General features: G+C 44.5%; 1 protein-coding gene across 3 annotated transcripts in view; it reads right to left on the bottom strand.

The window, feature by feature from the left end:
- Positions 1–374: 374 nt before the first annotated feature.
- bsnb (bassoon (presynaptic cytomatrix protein) b) overlaps positions 375–6000 on the bottom strand; it is a 53484-nt gene continuing 47858 nt past the window's right edge. For all 3 annotated transcript variants that reach the window (XM_058065449.2, XM_058065450.2, XM_058065451.2), the window contains exons 11-13: positions 5221–5339; positions 3676–3778; positions 375–1568 (exon numbers count right to left, since the gene is read on the bottom strand). The gene's annotated coding sequence lies outside the window, so the exon portion shown is untranslated. The remainder of the gene's footprint in view (positions 1569–3675; positions 3779–5220; positions 5340–6000) is intronic.

The raw sequence follows: 6000 nt of genomic DNA, 5'->3' as shown, positions 1-6000 counted from the left end.
AGCAAGTGGCTCCTCCCCCTTGCTTGGTAGCAGTCCTGTCAGGATATTCAATTAGGACTAATCAACACATCCTAATTTCTTTCAAAGCTTTTTCCCTCCGGGTGTGCACCAGCTACACTTTCATCTCCATTTCAAATAAAAACATTATCAGTATTGTTTGGGCCTTGAGAAGGTAGCGGTTTGTAAACATATTTTTCATGTATCAGTGGCGGTCCAAATGTGTTTCTAGCACTGTACGGGAAAGAGTGACCTTTCATGCCAACAACCCCGATCCTCTTTTGTGATGCAGTTTGTCTTTCATTGTCCTAACAAATGTCAACGCGAGCGACAAGCTGCAAATGGCCCCCGGCCCAGACTTTGGACACCCATGTCTGAAAACATGCAAAAACAAAACAACTCTAGTTGTCAAATTCCTACATCTTTTGACCTGTTTGAGTTCATTTTGTTTTTAGGCTTCATCGCTTCCCAAATGAGTCATTGCATAGTAGATTGGAACCTCAAGAAAAGGCAGTGGGCCCAGCTTGTTGATCAAGCAATAACCATACAGCAGAAAAGGGATGCCAAGTGTGTGTGTGTGTGTGTATCTGTGTATGTGTGTGTGTGTTGCACTCGGCATGCTCTTATGCAGCTAACATGCGCACGTGGAAACTGGTAGGAAGGTTGTAAACCGCTTGACAGACTGTACAACAACACCCCGCTGCTAATGTACACGACATCGATACCATTGTGCTATATACCATTATCTGCATGCTATTGCTCTTTTTTTGTCCTTAAATAAAGTCACCGAGCAAATGATCCCATGCGGGAGACCGGACAACATCCAAATAAAAAAAGAAAAATATAAAGTTGTAGCAAAGAAATAGAGAAAAGTACACATGGAAAGATGATATAGCCAAAACAAAGGACATACGAGGTATAGAAGTAAAAAAAAAAAAGTATAAATAAGGCTCTTCCGATGAGGCAAAATGAAAGGAAAAGTAAAAAAAAAAAAAAATGAGAATGATAGCCGCACACAGACAAACAAGGATGGCTTAGTGATGGCCGCCACGCCTCTCATCTGTGTGGGACCCTCACTGCATCACGGGCACGCTGGCGGTCGCTTCCGTTCCTTCTAACTCCAACATAACTACAAAACTTGTGAACGGTGAGGAGATTACACCTATGGGCTTCTTTTTCCTTTCGTCCTATTCGTGAGCGTGCATGTACACGTTTACACCATGCATTCTGTAGACACAGCCAAAAAAAAAAAAAGAAAAGAAAAGGAGAAGTAAGAAGACATTCAAAGACAGGGTTTACGTTCCCCGGACTGGAATGTAGAGATCAGAGGAAGCCAGCACTCGGGGGTTGAAGTGGAGTCTTTGGGAGCAGAAAAACCTATGAAAAGCTTGAGGAATCAGCATCAACGTGGAAGCAAAACAGCCTTGCCAGATGTGTCATCCTCAGACGTGAAGGACATCCAGCAGAGGGCGCTCTTAGGCTTTCCTTAGTATTAAAAACGACTCCAGCCGTGGGCCTTCAACACTTTTTAAGCTCCCGGGAGGAGCACAAGCCTCCTAATTACTGTCCTCCTGAAATGAAGACAAGGACAACATGAAGATTTGTACGTTCTACTTGCCTGGAATAGATAAATCAATGACAACAAATCCCTGTTCAAGGAAAAGTGCATCATCCACAATGCTTATGTGAGACATGAACATACATGGCTTTCTCTTTTCTGGGCCTTCTAAGGATCTAACAAAGAAAGCACGTCATGGGACACACCTATTCCGCCTGCCAAAAGCCAACGAGGCTCCATTTCCATCATGTTAGCTGTGTTAGCATTCATTCATTTTTCCTCACGAGGGTCGTGAGGGGTGCTGGAGCCTATCCCAGCTGTCTTTGGGCGAGAGACAGGGTACACCAGCCAATCACAGGGCACATATAGACAAACAACCATTCACACTCACATTCATACCTATGGACAATTTGGAGTGGCCAATTAACCTAGCATGTTTTTTTATGTGGGAGGAAACCGGAATACCCGGAAAAAACCCACGCATGCACGGGGAGAACAAACTCCACACAGAGATGGAATTCCAAGGGTGGAATTGAACCCCGGTCACCTAGCCGTGAGGTCTGTGCGCTAACCACTCGACCACCGTGCCGCCGCGTATGATGCACATTGTTCTTATTATTTCTATAACCATTACATACAAGAACTACATTACTGGCTACTAGCAGGCTAGCGACTAGCTTGAGTACACACTAGCTACTACATATCGGAGCTGTCTTTTGGCCTTTCTAGGGCCGATAGGTGTGTCCCATGACGTGCATTCATTAGCTGCCTCTTTTTACCTGTTTTCGTTTCCTTAGAAACTAAACAAAAACAGGCCCAGAAAAGGCCCAGAAAAGAGGAAGTGTGCTCATGTGTCACATAAGGATTGTGGGTGATAGACAGCAAACTTTTCCTTTGAAAGATGTGTTTTTGGGGAGGCCCCCCGACGTGGCCCAAATCAATCCTCATGAAAGCGATCAATGCCGTGTCAATGCCATGTGTTCCAGCCAATGGCGGGCCTGGGGTGTCTGCAGTAATCCGGTGGAAGGATGAGCTGCTTGGCCTGCTGCTCAAAGAGCCACTGAGTCGGGTTTATCCTCACATTCTCCTAATGAGTCCTCAGACCGGCCGGCAGCCGAGCGAAGGCGGCGATCATCACGGGAGGCCAACGCCACTCGTGTGTGCCATCGAGCAGCAGGGCTTCAGTCTAGCATGTAATGAGGCCTGCGTACCGTGAGTCATCAATCTGAGGGCCCGCGTGCACTCTTGTCCTCGTGTGCGTCTTTGCGTGTGTGACATTAAATCCCAGCCACAATTAGCCTTCTCAGGCTAATTATAACCCCCCCCCCCCCCCTTTGCCAGGCACAGATTATTGGAAGTGAGTGGAGTCACAAGGTCAGCTCCCGGGCTTCCTGGTTTGGGGGCGTAAATGAGCGAGCATGTCCAAACGCTCCAAAACGCAACATTTTCAAGTAGGGACGCTCCGACTGATTGACCGCTGTTTGGTATTGGAGGTTGCCTACAGCCGGCAGTTACAGTATGTGCTTTTGCAGACCAACTGTGATGTCAGTCATGCTACTTAGATGATACCGGAGGTCTGATATAATATTATTCTTAGGTATGTTATGTGTGGTCGAGTGGTTAGCGCGCAGACTTCACAGCTCGGAGACCAGGGTTCAATTCCACCCTCGGCTATCTCTGTGTGGAGTTTGCATGTTCTCCCCGTGCATGCGTGGGTTTTCTCCGGGTACTCCGGTTTCCTCCCACATTCCAAAAACATGCTAGGTTAATTAGCGACTCCAAATTGTCCATAGGTATGAATGTGAGTGTGAATGGTTGTTTGTCTATATGTGCCCTGTGATTGGCTGGCCACCAGTCCAGGGTGTACCCCGCCTCTCGCCCAAAGACAGCTGGAATAGGCTCCAGCACCCCCGCGACCCTCGTGAGGAAAAGCGGTAGAAAATGAATGAATGAATGAATGTTACGTCTGGTCGAGTGGTTAGCGTGCAGACCTCACAGCTCGGAGACCAGGATTCAATTCCACCTTCTGGAAATATGTTTTTTGCGTAACACCAACACACAAACGCACAGCTACTTCGCAGAGGTAATTATTTGGGTGACTTGGAAGGACTTTCACTTACCGTGGATGCTGGGAATTGTGTCCCCCCGCCCCGTTCATCTCCGCTTCAGTCACATGCATGTGTGGGGAATTCACTGCTGACAAGGCATCCTTTGATTCCACCTCTGTTCGGTCATTCGAGGCAAAGCAAAGGCACCGGCGATCAGTCCCCAACATACAACATTAGCAACATGCAAGGCTACGACACCACTGTACCTCAGTTAACGTCCGGTTAGCGCATTTTTTGCCTTGGCTTGCGTTCGCCTGCTTGTTTCAAACATAGCTAGCTCGTCCAGCACCAGCCGTTTTGCAGGGTTTTTAAGTGCAATTTTGAATCTATTTTTTAACCGCATATCAACGGCATTGTGTGTCCTTGTGGTGATAGGGCCATCTATCGGTGCTCTGTTACATGTTTGTTATTGTATTTACTACTGCTACCAGTAGAGGGTGTTGTATACTCATGTTGAAGAGTGTACAGCTCCATCTCCTACTGTGTGTACGTACCTGTATCAGCCATTAGTAACCTTCAGCAGACATAGCTGGCCAAATAAAGAGCCACAACAGTCCTTATTGGTTGATGTTGATGTGTGTTCTGTGGCCTGATTGGCTGTGTGTCGTCGCTAACAAACTGCAAACGGTTTGAGCTGCTTGCTCGCCGCCAACAGACAACAGAAGAAGAAGATAAAGAGTCTAAATAAATCTTGGGTTCAAGGGGTAGGACGGGGAGGAGGAATATGTTCCAACAAGGATACAAAAACGCTACAGCCCAACTGCGCAGCAAATATAGTGAGTCACTTAATATGTTCTTGTGTCCAATCTACTTGATTGAACTATAAAATTCAAAATCTGCAAAATCTAAAAAGTTTACTGTACGTACAGGTTATTGTGTGTAGACTGCAACTCAATACAAAGGGTCGAAAAATTAGCATAATAGGTCCCCTTTAAAACGTAGATGATAATTTTAAACAAAGTTGGCTACTTTGAAGATGTCACTTATCGCAGGATATTTTGTTTTATTTTATTTTATTTTATTTTCTATAGACAAATTTTGGTTTTGGTTAGAGTCTGTTTTGGTTTGAGTCGGACCTTCTGGAACAGATTGAGGACCTTAACCAAGTAATATTGTCAAATTAAGATTGGACCTCAAAACTGAGCCTTACAATCTTGGCAAAAGCAGGTGTACAAACGTCCGCATAAGCCTCACTAATAAAATGACCCCCCAGTCTATGACATATACTGTAGCAAGTATCAGTACCAGTACTTCAGTCAGTACTATACAGTCTCTATGGTTCCTAAGTGTCCCATGAAGTACGTGCAGGTGAGTTCATGGCAAATATACGAGCGGCAGAGCATGAATTATTCACAGCAGGCCTTAAAGTTATTCTGCATCTTTGGAGGCTTGGTTGTGGCAAATAAAGGACCAATTTACTGCACGACTGCGTTTGTTGTTTTTTTTTGTCCAGGATGCAAGTGGATGATTGCCATAGTTCCTGACAACGCTTGCTGGAGCAGGTGACAGTGTGTTCATCTCTGGAGACAAAAGAAGAACAGAAACAAGACAACTCACTGATGCTCTCAGGATCTCTCCCTCCACGTCGTCTGTGATGGGGGAATGTAGTAAATAAACTTTCATAGGTTTTTCCACTGCAAAGACACTCATTTTGTTGTGTTGTGACTCTGCAGACCCTGAAATAAAAAGGCACATAGAGTATGTTACTTATTTTTTTATTCATTAAACTATCTGCTGCACTTATTTAGTTATCTATTTCTTGTTTATTTGTTTTAATTGTTTAACTTTTTTCCCATCCTTTCTTTTGTTGCTTAATGTTGCTACACATCCTGAATTCTCTTCTCTTAAACACAAGAAGTGCAAAACTAGGGGTGTCACAAGACCAGATAAGATTTCAACATAAGAAAGTCCAATGAAAAATATCAAAATAGATGACTAATATATTGCACTCCATTAATATAATTTCTGCTACGTTACCCGCTTCTGCACTCTGTGTGTGTATGCTAACGGCCTCGCCTCCACCCACCAAAGCAACGACACTGTAATACTGACAAAAGAGCTCACTCCGTTCATGCTTTTGTTCTATGGAACAAAGGTGCCGATTCACAGAGTGAACCCTCTTCCTGCCTCTTTGGAGGCCACAGACGAGGAAAACATTTGATAATCCACATCATTTTCATGTGTTGTCTGATTTATGTATTTATCTATGATCATCCCAGGCCCAGTGACTTGAATGTTGTCACGTTTTAATCTCATGTGATAGGATTAAATAAAAGGGTAGGATTAAATAAGATCTGCTTCTTTGTCTGTAAAGCTTAAACATGATGTTACTCAGTT

This window comes from Doryrhamphus excisus, linkage group LG11 (assembly GCF_037039965.1).
Source record: "Doryrhamphus excisus strain RoL-2023G ecotype Guam linkage group LG11, RoL_Dexc_Guam_v1.1, whole genome shotgun sequence".
NCBI classification, from domain to species: Eukaryota; Metazoa; Chordata; class Actinopteri; order Syngnathiformes; family Syngnathidae; genus Doryrhamphus; species Doryrhamphus excisus.
This window is presented reverse-complemented; position numbering and strand designations above follow the sequence as displayed.